We start from the raw sequence: 22,875 nt of genomic DNA on the forward strand, positions 1-22,875 counted from the left end.
TTTCCCCTACTGAAGGTAACACTGCCAACCCGTAGGAAATCCTGTGAGCTGCACCTAATCTATTGTTCCAGTGCTTAGAACCTTAGGTCACTGTCTCCTGTTGGAAAGCAAATAGACTTGTTTGATTTTACACTGTCTTCAATTAAAGGGACCCTGTTTTATTCACTGTGCCATTGGTTGTCTATATAAAAGAACAACCGTACTAGCTCATTCATGGAAAAATACAATAATCCAGATCCTATAAATGGGATTTATTACCTAGGATAGTGGTGTTACTAAAAAGATATTTGACTTAAGAACAGTCTCATCCATTTCTCCTACCCAGTCTCCTGTCCATTACTCCCCATGTCTATTTAACTACTCTGTCCTCTCCTCATCTTTGCAAACAATCATCAAAACTCCCCCCCCAAACCCTTAACCCAATTGTGGAGTTCCAACGGAAATTTGCTAAGTTTCTGAGTCGTGTAGCCAATTCTTTTAGTTTATTGTTCATTTATTGTGTGATGTTATAATTAACTAACATGTTATGTTATATATAATCATTGTATGCTAAATAGAGTTAAGTTGTAGGATTATAGAAGTATAAAACTGATCAGTAGTTAGAAGGATAATCATGTATTAGGTATCTAAGTGAAAGTGAGTAGGGTTGAAACGCAAGGCCTGTAGGCTGTGGCCTGCAAGATTTTAGCTTAGATATTTTAGGCCTTAGAGCTAAGAAATGCTGACATAAGTAAAAAGAACAGGAGTCCTTGTGGCACCTTAGAGACTAACAAATTTATTAGAGCATAAGCTTTCGTGGACTACAGCCCACTTCTTCGGATGCATATAGAATGCATATAGTCCATTCTATATGCATCCGAAGAAGTGGGCTGTAGTCCACGAAAGCTTATGCTCTAATAAATTTGTTAGTCTCTAAGGTGCCACAAGGACTCCTGTTCTTTTTGCGGATACAGACTAACACGGGTGCTACTCTGAAACCTGACATAAGTAAGTGACCAAAGAATAACCCAATGCCCTAAGATTACATGAAAAGATGATGTACCAATGCGTGATATTGCAAAAAATTAACAGTTAGAGTAAGATACCCTGTAATCACATTTTTCTAACACATGCCCATGCAGGGTGTACAATGTCCATAAATGTTAATGAGGTATAGTCAGAATTACATTATAAAAGGGGATGCACAGAGCAGGAAAATTGAGCTCCCTATGGGAGACTCCATCAAGAACCATCCCTCTACTGATGATCAGTCCATCAGACCCTAACACTGTTGTTAAGGATGTGAGTATAACTATATTTGCAACTTGTGCATAGGTTTGTATAGACTTTCGATATGCTTGGGTAATCATAACTTTAATTGTAACTTTAATAAAACTTGTAAAACAGATACCTTGTACTTGTGAATATATGTGTGGTCACTACCCTTGCTCTTTATGTGTTCTTACAGACTCTACATCTAAAGCAAGCAGCAGAGGTGACTTTTTCACTCTGTTAAGCTTGAAACTATAGTGACCAGAGCTGACCCCACAGTGGTGCAATACTATATTACAAAATTAACTTTAAATAAAAGGCTACAGTCATGTGGAGAAAATAACAAGTGAAGCAATCCAGTGCCAGTAAACTACTTCCCTTTGTGGGGAAGCACAGCCTAGAACTTAAAGCAAGTCTGCTTGGTGATTTCAATTTCAGTGGCAAAAGTTCGCTGGTGGGAACCTATTGTACAGTCTGGTGCCATCAACGTCTCCTCACAGTTAAAACCATTGGGAACTTTCTCCACATACAGGACAAGTGAGGCGTGAGAGTCCAGGTACGTCAGTTTTTTTAAACATGCTGACAGAAATCTCCTTTTCATTCCCATTTTCAATATCTGTGTTTTCAGTCCTGGGACTCTCATCCACATCTCCTAATGCATCTCAGTCCTGATTCCTTCCCACACTCCACCCTGCTATTCCAGTCCTGGGCTCTCTGCACAGCTCTCTGCTGGTGCTCCTCAATCCTTCCTGACCTACCTCTTCCTTGCTATTCCAGTCCTGGGCCCCCTACATACAGCCCTATCAATGCATCTCAGTCCTGACCTGCAGCCCCTTGCTATTCCAGCTCTGGGCCCTGCTTCTGTATCAGTGTGCCTTGGTCCCGATCTGCAGCACCACCTGCTTATTCCAACCTATTCCAGTCCCGGGCTTCTCCTGAGCAGGCACTGAAAGACATGCCACATTTTGCAGGAAATAGTTAATTTGCAGGAGGGGGACAAAAAAGAAAATCAACTATGGACTCCGACAAGACCACGATATACATCTCTTGTATAGGTAGTCCAGCCTGAACCCAAATTTCCATAGGAAATCATGTGTCACGTATCGCTCTTCAAACAGCAGTGTTAACAACTCTCATTATATTTGGTGGGTTTTCTTTAAGGCTGCAGTTAAGCAACTACCTGAAAGGGGTTTCCAAAGAGGATGGAGCTCGGCTGTTCTCAGTGGTACCAGATGACAGAACAAGGGCCTATGGTCTCAAGTTGCAGTAGGGGAGGTCTAGGTTGGATATTAGGAAACACTGTTTCACTAGGAGGGTGGTGAAGCACTGGAATGGGTTACCTAGGGAGGTGGTGGAATCTCCTTCCTTAGAGGTTTTTAAGGCCAGGCTTGACAAAGCCCTGGCTGGGATGATTTAGTTGGGGTTGGTCCTGCTTTGAGTAGGGGTTGGACTAGATGACCTCCTGAGGTCTCTTCCAACCCTAATCTTTTATGATTCTATGATTTCAGAAGCTCTTCCTATGGAATGTAAGTAATAACAATGAAAATAATAATAGATCACATTTATATTGAGCCTGTCAAAGATTACAAACCACTATGTAGACATTAAATAACCTTCAGAACACTCCTGTGAGCGAGATAATGTATTGATTATATTATCTATTTAGAATGTAAACTCCTTGGGCAGGGACTGTCTCTTACTATATGTATGTACAGTGCCTAGCACAATGGAGTCTTGATCACCGCTGAAGCCTTTAGGTCCTGCCATAATACAGACAATAACTAATAGTAGCCTCCTTTGTAAAGTGCTTTGCAATCTACAGATTATAAGAGATGAGCAGGATTATTATGTTAACTTCATGTATTCCAATAATTTACCTTCAACAGACGGTCCATTGTTAACCCATCAGCTTCCCCCTTCTGTCCCATCTTTAACCAGATTTGGCTACAAGTGGCTGGAAATGTTTGCTAGAGCGGCCAAGGAGCTCACAAAAGAGCTGGACTCTGACAGGAGGTTCATTCCTATATCCAGCTTGGCTAGTGCCGATAGTTACAGACCCTTCTCTTTGGTCATGAAGGAACAGTCCAGGCTGCCTTGGCCACCCAGAAAATATCTCGCCACCTCCTACAAACTTACAGACGTATTCAAAGAAGGAACAGCTATGGATGCAGGTATGACTTGAATTCAGACGTAAAGGGCTGCCGAGTGATCACCAGTTATTTTGGGAAAGGGTCAACTAATCAGGGCTGCCCAGAGGATTCAGGGGGCCTGGGGCAAAGCAATTTCGGGGGCCCTTCCATAAAAAAAGTTGCAATACTATATTCTCATGGGGGCCCCTGTGGGGCCCCCGGCCAATTGCCCTACTTGCCCCCCCCAGGCGGCCCTGCAACTAATAACTGTGCCCCTCTATAGCATCTTCCATTCAAGGATCCCAAGTGCTTTACAAACAGTCGTTCATTAAGCCCTTGCAACCCTCCTTGGAGGTACACTAGGTAAGTATTTTTTATATTGTTTCCTCTGATGGGTAAACTAAGCCACAAGGAAACAAGCACAAGACCACATGGTGGGTTAATCTCACAGCCTGGATTAGAATTCAGGAGATCCGAGCTCTTCAGTCTTATGACCTGACTGACCACTAGACCTCACAGGTCACTCACAAATCCCTGCCTGGATTTTGGTGCTCACCTGCAGTGTACACTGGGTCGACTCCAACTTCCTTGGGAGAGACTAGTTTCCAGCCATCTAAGAAAGCAGTGGTTTTGTTGGATATACTGAGGGTTCGTGGAAAGCCACCAGTGAAAGCATGAGGTAAATCTTAAAGAAACAAGTACAAACAAGAGTTTCTGCAATAAATTAAACCTGATTAAGTTTGTTTCCCAAAAGGTGAAATATGATGCTCCGTTACGATACTCCGAGACCACAGACCAGAAAGTAGGAGTAAAGATCAGCCTTAAGTTACAGCCCATTCTCTGTCTCTCAGATAACCGTGAGAAAAGCCTACCTGGTTAAAAAAGGGCAGTGGTGAGTATGGATTTTTATTTTACCTCTTCTGGGAGTGACTTGCCTTTGCAGCCTTGAGATCTACTTCCCACAGCCAGGCACTGTTGCAATAATGGACTTGTAAACTGACTAATTGTGAGCTCAACGGTAAAAAGTGAGTGAAAGTTTATAAAATGTCACAATGACCTGTTGCAACAAATGTTGATGGGAAAGATACAAAAGGGAGACAGACAGACTGAATTATTACAAACAAAATGGCCTACTAATATAATTCAAGGAGTATGCAAATATTAAACCTGATAAATAAGGGAAGTGTGAGACCAGAAATCAATAAACCGAAATGGGTGTGTCAAAAATTAGGCCTAATTATGAATGAAATAATGAGGCTGAGGGGCTATTCCACCCACCACTCCCATTTTGGGGTCCTTAAAAGACTTTGGGGGAAAATCAAAAGATGTTTCACAACTGCTGTCTGGGAGACGGGTGGACAGAAGAAGTGAGCTTTATCATCATGGTTGTCACCTCCACCATCTCCTGGGAACCCAGGATCCACTGTGACATCTTTGGGACTTTATTGTCCTAATCTCAAGAGACGTCCCAACCAGACTGGGCCAGAGAGAGGGACCCAGATGATAAATCCCAACGCCACCTGGGATGTGAGACTTGGTTATCCTCCCTCCCCGGACCCTGGTGTTCTTTTCCCTCCCCATCTTATTTCTTTTCTTCTCTCTCTCTCTCTCTCTCTCTCTCTCTCTCTCTCTCCTTTTCCCTTCTGTCTATTAAGAGCCTGGCTTAGCCAGCCTAGACTGCATATTCTGCAACGCTGCTGTAAACCTGCGATCAAAGAGGTAGTTAAAACCAATGCCCCAAACAGGCCGAGGTTGGTATATGTTTGCCAGGTCTTGGAGTGGCTAATAAAATCATGTTCCACACCTGTGTTTCTTCAGCAGGAAGAGTGCAAATAAAAGTCAACACCAGAGGCAGAAGTTTCAGAGTAGCAGCCGTGTTAGTCTGTATCCGCAAAAAGAAGAACAGGAGTACTTGTGGCACCTTAGAGACAAACAAATTTATTAGAGCATAAGCTTTCGTGGACTACAGCCCACTTCTTCGGACTAAGACCCTTTGTAGTAACAGCAGATGATGTTCTCATTGTTACTCTGTGTCCTCTGCAGGAAAATTGACACGTCGCACAAGTTCATAAAGAGGTTCTCAGGATCCCATAGGATGAAGCTGTATGTCGTGACTGAGGCTTTTGAGATAAAGGAACCATTGCTCATTGAGGAGACGAGCCAGGGAGGAGGGAAAGTCATGATCACAGCAGGGGAAATAGGTGAAATACAGGTTTGTGCATTTGTACTGTGTCATTTCAATCGGATCTCCGACTCAGCTGTGGTTGGAGCCATTGTATTAACATCTGTGTTCCTACCAGCTTGCAAAGAGCATGATACTGGGATCACCTAGGAAGGCACCTGGAGCACTGAATTAGTGAAATATACAAATGAAATCAACAGTAAAAATAAATGTATCTTTCTTCTAATTCTATGTGCCCGCCAGAGGTGTTCATTTCCAGGAACAGCCTCTTCCGTTAGTCACTCACTAGCAGCGTGGAGGAAGTGGCGGCTGGTGTCATCCGCACCCCACACACTGAAGCACATATTGCACAGAAGTGACCTAGCCGTAGAAAAACTTCATGGGCGGGTGTCAGTATAACATTGGCACTCACTGCCATTGGTGGCTGTGTTCTGTATGGCCATCATGCATGAGATTCTGGTTTAATTTCCCATTGTGGTATCTTGCTGCCCAGTCTGGGAGTGCTGCCTGGCACCTCATGTCTCCTCTGGCCAATTAAAGGTCTCTGAAGGTCACAGAACCAGATACGAATGCAGCAACAGCCACACCAGGCCTCATGGAGTGGGAAAAGACGTGATTGTGGGGGAAAGGAAGGCAGGCTTCTCACTCCAGTTCTCAATGGACAGGTATTGTGAAAACCAACACCACGATTGGTTCTAACTGGCCCACTTACAGGCAGACTCCAAAGATAAGTCCATGGCTTGAATGAGAACTCCTCTCATTCCAAGGGACTGTCTCAATAGGTGAGGTTTGAGGCACACCAGCAGGGGGCAGTGTGGAAGCACAGCCCGGGATGCTGCTGGTGCTCATCATGTCCAAGGCTCTTGAGCTATCCACTGGCCATACTTCCGCCAACATTTAAAGTCACACAAAGATTTCGAGATGGGGGAAGAGAAGAGACTAGGTTTACAGGGCATTTTGCTCTGCTGAAATCAGGCACGTAACAGGAGGCTATTTCCTGCTGCTTGTTCCTTCCTCCTGACAAACTTGCTCCAAAGCAACCTTGTCTAAAAGCCATAAATAAGCAAAAGCCTGTTTCGGATGAAGGAGCTGGAGAATTGCCCCCTTCCCCCCATAGACTCTGCCAAGAATCAGGGCTTGTCAAGTACCCACTTGAGGATTTATTGACCTGCCTTATAGGAATCTTACCGGAGTCCTGTGTCTGTGTTTGACTCCACAGGGGCAGGGCGAGAGCATTAAAAAGAAGACTATGGAGATTCCTCAGGGCACGGTGGTGGCATATGTCGTACAGCCCCTGGATATCTAGGAGAAAATATTTCTCCGTAAGTGATCGAAGCTAAGCGTTGAAACCATTAATTCACATGTGGCGTGGGGTAATGGGTCCAACTTTAATGCAGTTATATTCGTCTTGCTTTCTGCAGCCCAAACCACCGCGCATTTTCTCTTTCCTCACAACAATATTAGAAGAAACATGGCAGTTGTATCTTGTGGCTAGAGCTGGGGGCTGAATGTCCCACCTGGACTAAAAGTATAATTCTCAGAAGCGCTGGAAAGGGATTGGTCTCTGTTTCCTGGCCCCGATTACATAACATGGGTCAGGGTTGCACAAGTCTATACCACTTTCATTTGGTAGGGGTCGAATGTCCTCTGACTTCAGATGCTATCATTACAAGGACTCCTGGCTTGTATGCCACTGAGTTACTGTGACCTTGGGCGAGTCACTTACCCTCTCTGTTCCTCAGTTTCCTGATCTGTTGACATGAGGATAATAAAATTTACAGGGATTCCACGTATGCTGAGGTCCTAATTAGTGAGTGATTGGAAAGCACTTTGAGATCCTAGCATGAGAAGGTCAAAATATCATTAATAATAACAACTTCTATTTTCTTCTCCAGGTGCCAGTGCGCATTCATTTGTTTTTGATGGTAAGCAATTTATTTTATTGTCCTACTCTAACTACAGGTAACTTCTAGCTTTCTTAGCTCTCTTTTTTCATATCATTTATATTCCCCTCCTCTCCTCAGCATCTCTCAACTAGTGGTTCTCTGCAGCGCATCTCAGGAATGTCTCATAATGGCTGAAGTCAAAATGAGTCAGCCTGGGTATTTTGTTGAGCCAAAAATTAATTTACCAGCCATGAGACATTCCAGAAAATGTTTCTGGGACAGGAAGAAAGGGAAATTTGGAGTGGAGACCTAGAGGGATAATAGAAAGACACTCTCAAATCAATCACTGTGGTTGAAAGAATGACATCTGGACTTGGGTTCTTAAGAGGGATTCTCATATGACAGCACCAATGGATAGAGGTAAATGATCAGTTAGTAGATTTACTATGAGTGAAGACCCCATAAAATACAGCTGTAGGATAAAGCTACCTGGCACATATCTGGACTGTCATTAGAGGGCAGGTCTAGTGGTTAGTGAAAAGGAAGGGGAGTCAAACTTCTGGGCTGTTCCTGGCTCTGCCATTGAGTTGGGTGGGTGGCCTTGAGCCACTTAACTTCTCTGGATTTTGGTAAACTCCGGTGTAAAATGGGTATAACCACAGTCCCCCGTGACTATTGCTAGCTCCTAAGGGGTTGTGAAGCTCAGTTAATGGTTGCTTGTAAAGTTCTCTGACAGTCTTGAGAAAGGGCCCCAGAGAAGGACATATTATTGTTAAGCTTCTGTTTCAATTTAATTGTAGTACAATGATAAAACTGGTGTTTTTCTCATTTCAGGCTTCAAGGATTTGTTAAAGCCTTCACTAACAGGCAAGCAGCATGCTGTTAATTCCTTTCTCCATATTTTGCTTCTGATTTTCTGATCTCAGAAGTCTTGGAAAGGGGTTCTGCAGAAGTAATAATACGTTTAATATATCTAGCACCACACAAATTGATTAACATAGACCAATTAGTCAACACAACACCATTATGAGGAGGATATCAGCCTCCCCGTTTTACAGATGGAGGAACTGAAATGACTAGCCCAAGTTCCCAAAATGAACCCATAACAGAACTGGGAATGGAACCAAGGAGTGTCCTGTCTCTCAAGTCACAGGTGCTCAGCACCGCTCAGTATTTGGCTGTCTAGTATTAGCTCTGTTATTTTTATTTTACTGTGTTTTGATTTTAGTTCACATTTTTTTCCCCAAATAGGTCAGCATCATTGCAATGAAAATATAATTGCTTGACTCCCCTCTCTTGCTTTAGCACTAGACCACATTGATGTATTCATCACACCATTGTCAGACTTGGTAGAGTAGCCTATTGACACATTAGGTGAGTAGGTTGGCTGAGTGCTGATGCATGTTGCTTTTTACCCGCCACCAGTATTTCAGAAAGTGAAGGACACCATTGAAAGAGTATGTGAGCCGCTGATGTCTCTGAGTCAGGATTTCAGGATCAAATTGCTGGGAACCTTTAAGAGCTTTCTGCAGGATGGTGATGTTATATCAGATATTAAAACTGTGGTATGTGCTCTTTAAATTTAATTTGACAAGTTCACATTAAGCCAAGAAACACATTGATTGTGCATTTGTGAAATGAATGCATGCCAAGTGCCACTTAAATAGAGATTACAGACACATTCGTCACTCCAACTGCTTGGCCACTACAGTACTCTGTAACCCACCACAGATATAACAGAGCTATGGGCTAGATCAGCAGTCCCCAACTTTTGAGGGTCACACCCCCCCTCAACCCTGTCCGTGCCCCCCGGAGCCTAGGCTGGGAGCAGGGCCATGGCTTGGGGGGGAACATGGACAGGGGTAAGGGGGCTGAGGCTGAGACTACAATTGTGGTGTGTCTCGGGCCAGGAGCAGGACCAATGCTGGGAGCGGGAGCAGACCCACAGCCAGGATGTGGTGGGGGCCAGCAGCTGGGCTGCTCCCGGCCTTGCCCCCAGCCTCGGCCCTGGGCTAGGAACGGAGCTGCGGTCAGTGGCTGAGGCTGGGGGCTGGCGCAGGGCTGGGAGCAGAGCCACGCTGAGGCTGGGGATGGGAGCAGGGATGGGGTCGGGAGCTGGGGACACGTCTCGGGGCGGGACTGGAGCAGACCTGGGGGTCGGGAGGGGCTGGGTGATGCTCCCTCCCCACCTCTGTGGAGGCTGGCCTGGGCCCCACTGCACCCTCCTGGACGATTCTCCATACCCCCGTAAGGGGGCGCTCCCCACACTTTGAGGACTTCTGGGCTAGATCATGGTGCTACATGGAAAATCCCACACAGAGGTTAGGAGGCTGGGAGGAAAATATCTAAGCTGATGGGTGTGTCTACACTACAGCTGCTGTAGTGTCATAGTATAGACACTTCCTATATTGATGGAAGGGGGTTTTCTGGTAATGTAGTTATTTAATACACCTGAGAGGTGGTGACTAGGTCAATGGAAAAATTCTTAGCTGCACCTACAGTGGGGGTTAAGTTAATTTAACCACCGCGCTCAGGGAGCAAAAATTTTCACAGCCCTGAGCGACATAGTGAAGTTGATCTAATTTTGAAGTGTAGACCAGGCTGTTAGACAGTTGTGAGCTACCAAAAGGAAGGGTTTAAAATATAGAGCCTGATTTGCATTTGCACTCAGACTCCTTTTACACCATGTTGGCAGTGTAAATATGCCTTAAAGTTGATGTAAATGAAAGGAACGTAAAGGGGCCTTAATGTCAATGAGAATCCGGGTCAAAAATACTTTAACCATTGCACTGACTGTGGGACTGGATGGTTCAGGAAATTAGTAATGGGATTTAGAGTCACAGTTTTGCACCCTGCCTGATGGCTAACGGCTGAGAGTTGTTCCCATTTGTCTGGTGGTCCCAGTACAGTGATAAGGGGACAGGTATCTATGTCATACATGTTTGCAGACACACACACAAAATGCCAGTCTTCTAGGGGAAGGAACTAAACTTTGACTGACAGCCGTCCCTTCCCCCCCCTTTTATTCATTTTACCACCAGCTGGAGCTTTTCTTGGCGGGGGGTCAACCTAAGCACTCAATGCTGGACTCGTTGGATGAAATTCTCCGGCCTCAGGTGGAAAATTTGCTTCATGATTTAGGAGTTTTCTGTGAGGATCAGAGAGAAGAATCCCCTTCATTATTGCAACCGGTACACCTCCTGTGTTCTTCTTTAGAAGGTATGGAGACTTCAATCAATGCAGAGACAGTTCCAAAGTTGCTTGAAAAACTTATGGCTTAGGGAAAGCATGAACAATTGTCCTTATCCATGAAGAACTAGGTTTTCCACATAGAGTTCTGTAGTGTTATGTGTTGGATCTAAATAAGCATATACCCATCTGCTCATCTGAGCTTCCTGGGTTGATTTTTTTCAGTGGGATGTAGAATTTCTATTGGCCTTGTGTTTTCTCAAAATCAGGACTATCTTGTATTGAGAACTTGAGAAAACCCAACCTGAAATGTCTCTTCTACTGATTCTTTCAGCAACTGATATTGCTGTTCAGCCAGCATGGTCTATATTCAAGTAGTACACAAATCTGGCTGAGTTTCTGGGATATGCTCAGAAGCACACGCAAGATATTCCAATCCATCTTGCAAGAAGTCCAGCCTATATGCTATCATGGAATCTTACTAGAAGTATCAAGTTCTATAGTGAGCAGTGTTCACCTTATCCTTATCCCAGGAAACTAGGCTTGGAAGCAGCTGACTTTGCACTACTGTTACATCATGTCAGGAAAGTACAAACCCAGCATAATGAGGGAGTGGAAGGGTCAGCAGGATATTGACCATCAGAGCAAAATTGTAGAATCAGAGAAATGTTGGGCAGAAAAGGACCTCAAAGGGTAATCTAGCCCACCTCATTGCGCTGAGGCAGGATTAAGTATACCTAGACTATGCATGACAGATGTTCATCTAACCAGTTCTTAAAAACCTCCAGTGACAGAGATTCCACAACCTCCCTGGGTAACCTCTTCCAGTGCTTAACTTAAAATGCCAGGCCCTATTTGATGTTTTCTGCTTCATACCCCTGGAGTTATTACCCCTGCCGATGGCTAGTGGCCTATGTAAAATGTGTTTGGTGGGTCTCAGTCCAGTTCCTAGTGGACAGGAATACACATCACTAACACCACCATTTAATTATAACCAGACCTGAATGGATATTGGAGATTGAATTCCTCTCTCGTATCAAGTAGTGGTCCCTTCAGATCAGGGCTCATAGAATATCAGGGTTGGAAGGGACCTCAGGAGGTCATCTAGTCCAACCCCCTGCTCAAAGCAGGACCAATCCCCAACTAAATCATCCCAGCCAGGGCTTTGTCAAGCCTGACCTTAAAAACCTCTAAGGAAGGAGATTCCACCAGCAACCTAGGTAACCCATTCCAGTGCTTCACCACCCGCCTAGTGAAAAACTTTTTCCTAATATCCAACCTAAACCTCCCCCACTGCAACTTGAGACTCTTTATTCTGTCATCTGCCACCACTGAGAACAGTCTAGATCCACCCTCTTTGGAACCCCCCTTCAGGTAGGTGGAAGCAGCTATCAAATCCCCCCTCATTCTTCTCTTCTGCAGACTAAATAATCCCAGTTCCCCCAGGCTCTCCTCGTAAGTCATGTGTTCCAGCCCCCTAATCATTTTTGTTGTCCTCCGCTGGACTCTTTCCAATTTTTCCACATCCTTCTTGTAGTGTGTAGGGCTGAGGCGCATCAGTGGGGACTGGGGAGATGTGCACAGAAGCTTGCACATTGCTGCCATTTGCACTCTACCTGTTCGAGAAACAAAGGGCGTTCTAAAGACCTGCTCTCTAGGCCGCATGCTGAGGACGCTGGTTCCTCCAGGGCTCCCGAGCCCACCTAGGGGAAAGTCCCCGGACCCCGGGCAGAGAGTGCCGCTCGCTCCGCAGCGTGCAGTGACCCGCCTCGCCGGCTCACGTTCTGCCCGCCAAGAAGCCCCCCGGGCTGAGCGGGTGGGTGCGGGATGGGCTGCCTGTCACTCCCACAGGAACACAGGTAGGATTCTCAGCCTCAAGGGCTGATAATCTGGCATTTTTCACCTGCACTGAACTATTGAGAAAAGAAGGTATTTTGCATTTTTAAAAGCATGAATCACATTAATGAATTATTACAATGCACCCAGAACTTTCAACAGCTCCACTCTAAAGCACACCACACCGAGCATTTTTCTTTTTCTGACTCTCCCTGAGGTTCTGATTTAATTTTCACAGATCTGGACTTTAGAGTGCTGCCCCTGCTTGTGACCTGCATAGAGAAGAACATGGTGGCCAAGCAGCTTGCGCTGGTAAGATCCTCCCACACTCGTATCTTTGAATATTTACTAGTTAACACTGCAAGAAAGCTGATTGATACATAGAATCATAGAATATCAGGGTTGGAAGGGACCTCAGGAGGTCATCTAGTCCAACCCCCTGCTCAAAGCAGGACCAATCCCCAACTAAATCATCCCAGCCAGGGCTTTGTCAAGCCGGGCCTTAAAAACCTCCAAGGAAGGAGACTCCACCACCTCCCTAGGTAACGCATTCCAGTGTTTCACCACCCTCCTAGTGAAATAGTGTTTCCTAATATCCAACCTAGACCTCCCCCACTGCAACTTGAGACCATTGCTCCTTGTTCTGTCTGATACAGCCCAGGACAGCATCCAGCAGGATGTTTGGCAGGCATGGTACATCTGAGATTCACCAAGGTGCTATATGAGCTCAAGATGCTTCCTTTATAGTCAACACAAACTGCAGAGCAACCATGCCGAGCCATTTTGACCTATGTCCTCACAGCTGCCTCTTGTGTGGATCAATATGTAGGAGTGGATTTTTTAGCAGGAGGTTGAACACCTGTAGGAGGTGAATGTTTTAGTAAGAAAAAGGCCCCATTGTTCATTTTGTGGGGCCAGATTTTAAAAAAGCTGGGCACCCAGCAGATCACATGTGTCACACTGGTGGACGGATTTTTCCATGAGCTCAGCCCTCAAGGTGCTGACCCCTTCGAAAATGGGAACTGAGCTCTACAAAGTCAGGCCCTTAATCTCCAGTTTATCCTTGCAGGAAGCCATGGACTAAGATGTGGACAGAGACTGTGATGGGTCAGAATCCACCAAACCATTGCCTCCACCTCCACTAAAATAGATTCATAGATTCATAGATTCTAGGACTGGAAGGGACCTCGAGAGGTCATCGAGTCCAGTCCCCTGCCCGCAATACTTCAGTTGATTTCTTCCCTACCCCCATGCGCACCCCCAGTGAGAGCCAGCAGTGTTTGCCAAGCATGTTAGCCAAGCCAGAGTTATAGGACACCCAGTCACTTCCATTTCTCCACCTCCAAACACACACCCATTCTTTTTCTAGGTGTATACCATGACATGACTCAAAGTGGCTTGGGATGCACTATGAATTCAGGCATTTCCTGTTCCCTAGATCTTAAAACAGTATCAGGTGGCTAGAAGGCGGTGATGATCTGTGTATCCGTCTGACTAATTCAGGGCTGCATTAGGTCTCCAATAACAGATCTCCTCAAAGATCTCCTCCCTCAATATTCCCAGTACAGGTTATAGACTGTTGCGAGTTGTAGCCTCTCCCACAGTATTTCAGGCATAAGGAAAAGACTTAATCTACCCACTTTGGAATCTGTCTCCATGTATCTTCTGCTAGAGATGGTTCCTTACATCCGTCACTACTCTATTGCCGACATATCTGCAGTAAAAAGTGATGGACTGAGAACATTCTGGATTTATGCTCCTCTCTGCATCTGTAGTGAGCCTGTTACTTAAAGAAACAAGAGTAAATACCTAGTCTGCTCAAGAATAGCACACAGCAGAGTACAAAAGTGTTGACTGTCCCTTGCTTGGTTAGAAAATGTTTATCAATGCTGTCTGTGATACTATCTTTCACACTAGGGCTGCTAGCTAGCTTTTATTTATTGTTCTTTGGGATTAATTTAGTGCTGGCGAAAGGCATCAGATAAGCAGTCCTAGAGGCTGAAACTTTTAATTCTGTTCTGTGAATGGTAATACCTTAGAAATATCAAAGATCCAGGTAGATACACTGACAGATAAATAGTACAGTGGCAGTAAAACCTTCCACACGCTCCGGTCTCACCATTATTCTGGTCACTGATACAGAGCTTGGTAAGCTGGACTCAAGCAAATTATATGCATTTATGGCTAAATGTAAATGTATGCATCTAGGAACCAAGAAAATAGGCCAGACTTACAGGATGGGGGACTCTATCTCGGGAAGCAGTGACTCTGAAAAAGATTTGGGGGTCATGGTGGATAATCAGCTGAACATGAACTCCCAGTGCGATGCTGTGGCCAAAAGGGCTAAAGCAATCCTGGGATGCATAAACAGGGGAATCTTGAGTAGGAGCAGAGAGGTTATTTTATCTCTGTATTTGGCACTGGTGTGAGCTGCTGGAATACCGTGTCCAGTTCTGGTGGCTACAATTCAAGGATGTTGATAAATTGGAGAGAGTTCAGAGAAAAGCCACATGAAAAGGGGGAGGGATAGTTCAGTGGTTTGAGCATTGGCCTGCTAAACCTAGGGTTCTGAGTTCAATCCTTGAGGGGTCCATTTAGGGCTCTGGAGCAAAAATCTGTCTGGGGATTGGTCCTGCTTTGAGCAGGGGGTTGGACTAGATGACCTCCTGAGGTCCCTTCCAACCCTGATATTCTATGAATGATTAAAAGATGAGAAGACATGCCTTATAGTGATAGACTCAAGGAGTTCCATCAATTTAACATAATAAAGAAAAGGTTAAAGGGTGACTTGATTATAATCTATAAGTATCTACATGGGGAACAAATATTTAATAAGATCTTTTCAATCTAACAGAGAAAGGTATAACATGATCCAACGGCTGAAAGTTGAAGCTAGACAAATTCAGACTGGAAAGAGAGGAATAGCTCAGTGGTTTGAGCATTGGCCTGCTAAACCTAGTGTTGTGAGTTCAATCTTTGAGGGGGCCATTTAGGGCACTGGGGTAAAAATCTGTTTGGGGATTGGTCCTGCTTTGAGCAGGGGGTTGGACTAGATGACCCCCTTCCAGCCCTGATATTCTATGAAGACATAAAGTTTTAACAGTGAGAATAATAACCCATTGGAACAACTTACCAAGAGTCGTGATGGATTCTCCCTCACTCACAATTTTAAAATCAAGATTGGATGTTTTTCTAAAAGATCGGCTCTAGGAATTATTTGTGGGAAGTTCTATGACCTGTGACACAGGAGGTCAAACTAGATGATCACAGTGGTCCCTTCTGGGCTTAGAACCTATGAATCATACTTTAAACCTGACTTGGACGTATCACTTTAGGAAAAATAGCCCATTCCGTCTTTGGCTTTTCTGCTGACACTGCCAACAAGGGGACCAATCAGTGCCAGGTGATGGTGCTATTTGTGGTGTGGATTATGAGCTCATTAGGAACTGGACTATTTCCACCAGCTCACTATTGTACAGAGGTGGGATTTTTGAAGGAGCCTAAGTGAATTAGATGCCTAAAACACATTGGAAATTAATGGGATTTGGGCACCTTACTCCCTTAAGTTTATCATACTAAAAGAAGTAAATCCTACAGTCTTTTCTCAGATAAACCTCCTACTGAAATGAATGTAAGGAGTGCAGCATTTCCCCAGGTTTGACAAAAGGAAAAATAATTTTTTCCTAGTGATTCCAATCTAATAAGGTTATGCATGAAATGACACCTGACCTCACATGCGTTAACTAAAGGAATTCTCACATGCTTGTCATGAAAACCAATATACTAGCGAATGGTGCCCTGATAGATTTTCAAAAGCAACTAGTGATTTTGGTTGCTCAGCCTGAAACACCGTAAATGGTCCCAATTTTCAGAAAGCGCTGAGCACTCGCCCTCTGAAAATCAGAGCCTCTCGTGATTTTGAGTGCCCAGTTTTAAATCCCTTAATCACTTTTGAAAACTGTGGCCCATTGCTCTCTAAAGATCAATATAACTGCTTCTGCTCTCCTCCTCTCCCTGCATATTTGATACAGTTACAGACTCCAAACCAGCATGGTTTAGGGCAGTAAACGGATGTCCCAGCTTATGAACAAACATTTCATTTGCCTTTTCAAGTCATTTTTACTGTCTTCCCTTACCCTTTGTTTCATGGTTCCTTTTTTTTGTGTGTGTGCAAAGATGGATGGCATCATGGAGTGGATTCTTTCCAGTGACAAAGAAAGAATCTTCAGCCTGGCCTCTTCTCTGCCAGAAGAAGAAAAGGACGTAACTGCAGAAATGATGAATACCTGCGGATTGATTCCACAGACAGACAGACCCTCTCTCACCTACCTGTGGAATGAGGAAGCCCAATCAAACCTAACTGCATTGTATGCAGCCTTATATGCTTTGTGGATTCTAAGCGAGTGATACCAGTTTAAGTAGGCGGGTGTAAATATAAAAAATGTGGATCAACAAAGAGCTACAAATCATCACCCTAAAGCAGGGTTGGGCAAATTATGGCCCATGGGCCTCATCCGGTCCGTCAGACCATTTAATCCGGCCCTCAGCTCCCGCTGGGGAGCGGGGTCTGGGGCTTGCCCTGCTCCCGCCCTCCAGCCAGGGAGCAAGGTTGGGTGCTTTCACTACTCTGCTGCCCCATCTGCAGGCGCCGCCCCCGCAACTCCCATTGGCAACGGTTCCCGGCCAATGGGAGCTGCAGGGGTGGCACTTGCGGATGGGGCAGCGCACAAAGCCGCTTGGCTGCGCCTCGCAGCTGGAGGTGGGACATGCTTCTGGGAGCTGCTTGCTGTAAGCATCCGGAGCCTGCATTCCTGAAGCCCACTGCCCCCCGCATCCCAATCCCTGGATCCCCCTCCTGTCCTCCGAACCCCTTGATCCCAGCCCAGGGCCCCCTGTGTATCCCAAGCCCCTCATCCCCAGACAGAGCCCTCACCCGCCACCGTCCCCATCCCTGATCCCCCTCCTGCCCTCCGAACCCATTGGTCCCCGCCGGGACCATCGTCCTGCACCCCAAACCCCTCATCCCCTGCCCCATCCCAGAGCCCACACCCCCAGCCGGAGCCCTCACACCCCTCCCCTGTACCCCAACCCCCTGCCCCAGTCCTGATCCCCCTCCCGCCCTCCAACCCCCTCGGTCCCAGCCTGGAGCCCTATCCTGCACCTCAAACCCCTCATCCCCAGCCCCACCCCAGAGCCCTCACCCCCCTGCACCCCAACCTGGAGCCCCCTCCCACACCCTGAACCCATTTCTGGCCCCACCCCAGAGCCCCCACTCCCAGCCGGAGCCCTCACCCCCTCCTGTACCTTTACCCCCTATTTTGTGAGCATTCATGGCCCACCATACAATTTGGCCCTCAGGCCAAAAAGTTTGCCCACCCCTGCCCTAAAGCATGATATTCATTAGGATTGCTTGAAATATCTGTCCAGGAGCAGCTCAAGACTAAAAGTTTCTTTTGGGGTACTCATGAAAAGAAACTGATTTCTAGGGGCCATACCTGCCATCCTTAACTCACTATTGATTTCAGTGGGAAATTTTGCTTAAATATGGATGACACGATATCTCTCTGGGCACTGCAGGTCTATCAGACAAAGGTCTAGAAATTCGATATAAAATACATTAGTTGTCTGTAAAAAGGAATAATTTCCCTTATCTCAACATGACTTTACTGTGGTAAATTGCAAGGACTCTCTTTCTTTTTGGTGTGCAGTGTGTAACAGTGAGGAAAGGGACAAATTGCCCCATGTGCTACCGAATAAGGGTGAAAGACATCCCCAAATCCTCTATGGAATGATCCTGCACAAGTGCACAGCAAATTAGATCACATGGCATACCATCTGAGCCCTGGTACATGCCTGCCACTCTGTGCAGGAAAAGGTGGTGAGGTTGTAAGGATAAGGCCTTTGTCTGCGGCCATATTGTAAGGCCTAAAGCCTCAGGCCTTTGTCTGCATCCAGATTAAAAGAGCAGCCGAGCAGTAGCCATTAGAACCATAGAATCATAGAATATCAGGGTTGGAAGGGAACTCAAGAGGTCATCTAGTCCCACCCCCTGCTCAAAGCAGGACCAATTCCCAAATAAATCTGCTGAGACGCAGAAAGTCACATCCTCACATTTCATCTAAATTACATTAAAACAATGTAATATCAGACTGTTAAGAAGGAGACCCCGTCCTAATGGCAACCACTATCACCAGATACAGAAACAGATCTTAAGTTGGCTAAAGAAAACTTAGTTTGATAGCATCCTGTTGGTCAAGAAATCACTTATCAATAGTTGTGGTTGTGAAATCCTCATTTCTTTGTTTTGTCATTATGGTCCCCACTTCCCTATTGTTTATCTGTATGGTCTCTGTCTGGTTCTTTAATTGTTTGTCTGTTACATAATTAATTTTGCTAGGTGTAAATTCATTAAGGTGGTGGGGTAGGATTGGTTAGAGAATTTTGTTACACTGTGTTAGGATTGGTTAGTAAAATTTTAGTATAACGATTGGTTAAGGTATAGCTAAAAAGGACTCAAATTTCACTATATAAACTGGGGTCCAAAAGAAAGTTCTTTGGGAACCAACTCCGGGACACAGCCCCAAAGATCAGAGCTGCCAGACGTCAACACTCTGCCAATAACACTGTGCCGAAACTGGAGTCCCCCAGATGGACCTGATCCTGACTGGCCATCAAGAAAAGTTAATTTGTTTTATTGGGAGAGGTGAGCATTGTATGTGTAGCATGTGCATTCTGTTTTTGGTGATTGTTAATAAATAGAGGTGATGTAGTATATTACTGTGTAAGGCTCTTTCACTGGTAAAAGGTCCTGCACACCTGCAGAAGTAGTATACACCCAGAGCCCTCTGTATTGGGAAAGAATGTGGGTACTTAAATTGACCAGGTTAGTTACACCCTGAGCCCTACGAATTGGGTAAGGGTAGGTGCTTTTCACCTGGAGCCCTACAAATTGGGTACAGGTGAGGTGCCCTAATGTGTGCAGGTAACAAAGTCAATGTACATTTGAGTGTGACCATAGGAAAAGAGGCAGCTTGGTACCAAACCCAGCAGAAATTAGCCCAGCGGAGCAGCGTACCTGGTGCACAACTTAAACCAGCTTCAAGTTGGTATGAATTATCCTCACTCCACAGTGCACAATGGAAGATGAGAATCAGAGCTCTAAGAAGATGGGAGAAGCATTTAAAAAAAAAAGTGGATGCAATGACCAGATGCCTTGGAGCCTTTTCCAGACTGGTTTATTGTCAGGCCTCGGGACATGGGGGGCTGGGGATGGACAGTGCTGACAAAAAGGTGTGTTTATTGGGAAGGCGAGGGTATACATTGCAGTTATTATTGTGACTGCTGGACCAGTATAGGGTTCTGGTGGTGATGCTCCTTAGAGCATTTTCCCTTCCTTAGAAAGCAATATCTAGCTAAGTAAATATTTCCTTTGTAGATCACCCATTGTATATATTATATACTCTCTCACTCAACATTTATACCACACACTTCACTGTGGATGCTAAGTGTGCTCAGCATGATTAACTAAATTATTTAGCAAATATTGTATGAGGATTTTTTAATATTTGTAAGTATCATCAGTTTTCTTACTTACCCAGGTTTTTTGGATCAGAAATATATATTTGATGTCAATAATATTCAAACAGAGTGGAAAGTTCAAGGTACTCAAGCTAGACTGTGTTTTATCACTTGTAAATGTCTCTAATTTAAAATTTACTCCATCCTTTGTAATTTAGGTAAGGGTTGGCATCTGAGTCAAATCTGAAACCAGCACGACTGGTACCGCGTGTAGCTAAATACAGGAAATTGCCAAACATATGGACAAACTTAATTCCAAGGTAAAATTATCAACCAGGTTGATATTGTAAACACTTTTCTTTGAACAAGAACGTATGTTAATCCATTTTAATATCATATGTCTCTGTAGTTTTATTTGCAATTATATTGTATATTTATCTGCTGGAATCAGTAACAAGAGAATTAGAAGCATGATCTCTGAATGTATCCTTTCATCACACAGTTAAATCTTGGTTATTAACTTCTAAAGAATTCTTCTTCACTCAGATGAGCGGGTAATCAGTTTGGCACACCCAATGGAAAGCAATTTTATTCTGTGGCTGAGGGAGAATGTATTATTGGAAAGAAATAAAAAATCATGACATGGCTAGCTGTGAGCTAATCATCACCCTTGCAATCCTAGAATTCATGGCTTATATTATCCCCACAGATAAAAATCAATGTGGTTAGATGACTACTGCATATTGTGCAAGATCCTGAAATCCTTACTTAGGGTCCTTACTTATAGGGAAAACCTTCACAGGGAGAGGAACCTCTACAAGTTGAGGGAACTCAGATGGTGATTCTCGCCTGCAAAAGAAGTTGGGGGCACCACTCCCATTAACCAGTGGATCTCCCATGACCTGTGTAGATCCCTGGGATAAGCAGGAGCCTCCTGCCTGGATTGCCCTTGGTTTACTTCGTCACTCAGTGTCACTAGTTTCCAATGGCCCCAGAGTTGTGCTTCCAGGGACTACCTTTGTTATGGGTCCTCCCAGATCTCCCTAAAGGCTTTATAGGTGTAGAGTGAAACAGAGTATTTCTACCAGTGTACACATAATGTAGCAGTGTGACAACTTGAAAAGACTCATTCTCGAAGTGAAAATAAAACTATTTTAGTGCATCCCTGAGCTTAACATTTTTAAGGAAGCGGGAATTTTGCAAGATGTATGGAAAAAAACACTTACATCTAAAAATTCAGGGTGTCGTGTCCCCCCGTCCCCGGAACTGTAAAGCTTCTAGTAAGATACAGGTCTGTCTCATCTTATGCGGGGGTTATATTCCGCAGTCAGTACCTAAAGCGAAAATCGCATATAGTCAAAATTACATTGAGTGTAATGGCGGGCGGAATCGCCCGCACTACAGAAACAGTATTTAAATTGTTATTTTTCTTTTTTTGTTTTCTTTTTGCCGACCGCATAAAGCTGAAATCACACATGGTAAATGTGCCTAAGATGCGACAGACCTGTATTAGGTTTACAAACCAAACCATGTTAAAACAAACATAGCTAACCCTATTTGGACTCAAGAAATATCTCAGGCCAACTTTTTCAGAGGCTTGCAAGGTACATACATATTGTGTATTATGAAATTACTAAAAACCAACGTTACTTGAAAAGCACTTGTATACCACAGTGTAGTATTAACACAGCTTCTATTTTATAGGTAATACTGTCTATCATTGTAGATATCTTCATTCTATAAGATACCATTGTTACCAAATTTGCTTTACTTTTGAAAGGCTAGATTCTTTCTGGGAATAAATAACTTTATCTTAATATTTTCACAATTTGTTCCTGGACTTGTTTACTGATCCAGTAAAATGATGAAGGGTTCAAAACTGCTGTGAAAAAAATAAGCTTCTGTTCATACAGCATGGCACCTGGGACCTCCAGCACATGCCACAGGTGATATGCAGAGAAGAAGAAATAGCTACAGAAGAAAGCAGATGGAGATCAAAATGCTCAGCACCTTTTTTGTGTGCTTATAAGTTCTGAAAGCACGATGGAAGCAGCAGACAACATAAAAGTCATATAAACAGGCCCCTTATGTTTCCTGATTCCAGGACTGTGGAATTTGCCAACATATCTTACCTTAGATATGTGATCTGGAATCTAAGCTTTTATTAAAAAACGAACAACCAGAAAAACTGTCTTACCAGCTGTCATTGACCTACTCTACATTAAGCTTTTTTTTTGAACTTCCACACTGTTGCACTACCATAGATCCCACTGGTGATGGCAATGGTGGAAGCTCAACTGGCTGCCAGTGTTTTTACCATCATACTGCCTAACTTTGCAGAGTAGGATGGAATGGAAGGATTTCAGGCACAATATAAATGCTGAGATTTCACTTTGATAACATAAAGAAATGTGCAGGAACTTTCACCATGAATTAAAGTTAAAAGAAAATAACAACTTTTATTCTTGGCAAATCTCTACTCTTACAAAAATTGTGATTTGATCTTTAATATCTACAGAGAACTGTGCTTTTTAGCAACTCCAAGAGACATGTCCATTACATTAAACAACCCAAAACATAATTTGTCTGTCTCAGAAAGATGAAGAATGGAGATGATCCCCCTTACATTTGGTACTGTGGTTGCAGGGAGAATTTTCACATTGCTGATGAAAGCAGATGGTACTTCTGGAATTTGTTTTGAGTTTCTTAGATATGGTCTGGAAACCCTTTCTGTATAGCACCGTGAAATTTTCAGTATAGTAAATTAATATTTTAGCTACACAGAATCTGCCAGAGTTTTCATTGTAGATTCTGTGTTTAAAGGGGTTTATAAATGAGTTCTAACAACATGCTCTGAAACATTTAGCTTGCATGGCTAGTAATA

General features: G+C 44.2%; 1 pseudogene; it reads left to right on the forward strand.

The window, feature by feature from the left end:
- Positions 1-1,617: 1,617 nt before the first annotated feature.
- Positions 1,618-19,247, forward strand: LOC112058849 (gasdermin-A2-like; annotated as a pseudogene).
- Positions 19,248-22,875: the final 3,628 nt, after the last annotated feature.

This window comes from Chrysemys picta, chromosome 24 (genome assembly GCF_011386835.1).
Source record: "Chrysemys picta bellii isolate R12L10 chromosome 24, ASM1138683v2, whole genome shotgun sequence".
NCBI lineage: Eukaryota > Metazoa > Chordata > Testudines > Emydidae > Chrysemys > Chrysemys picta.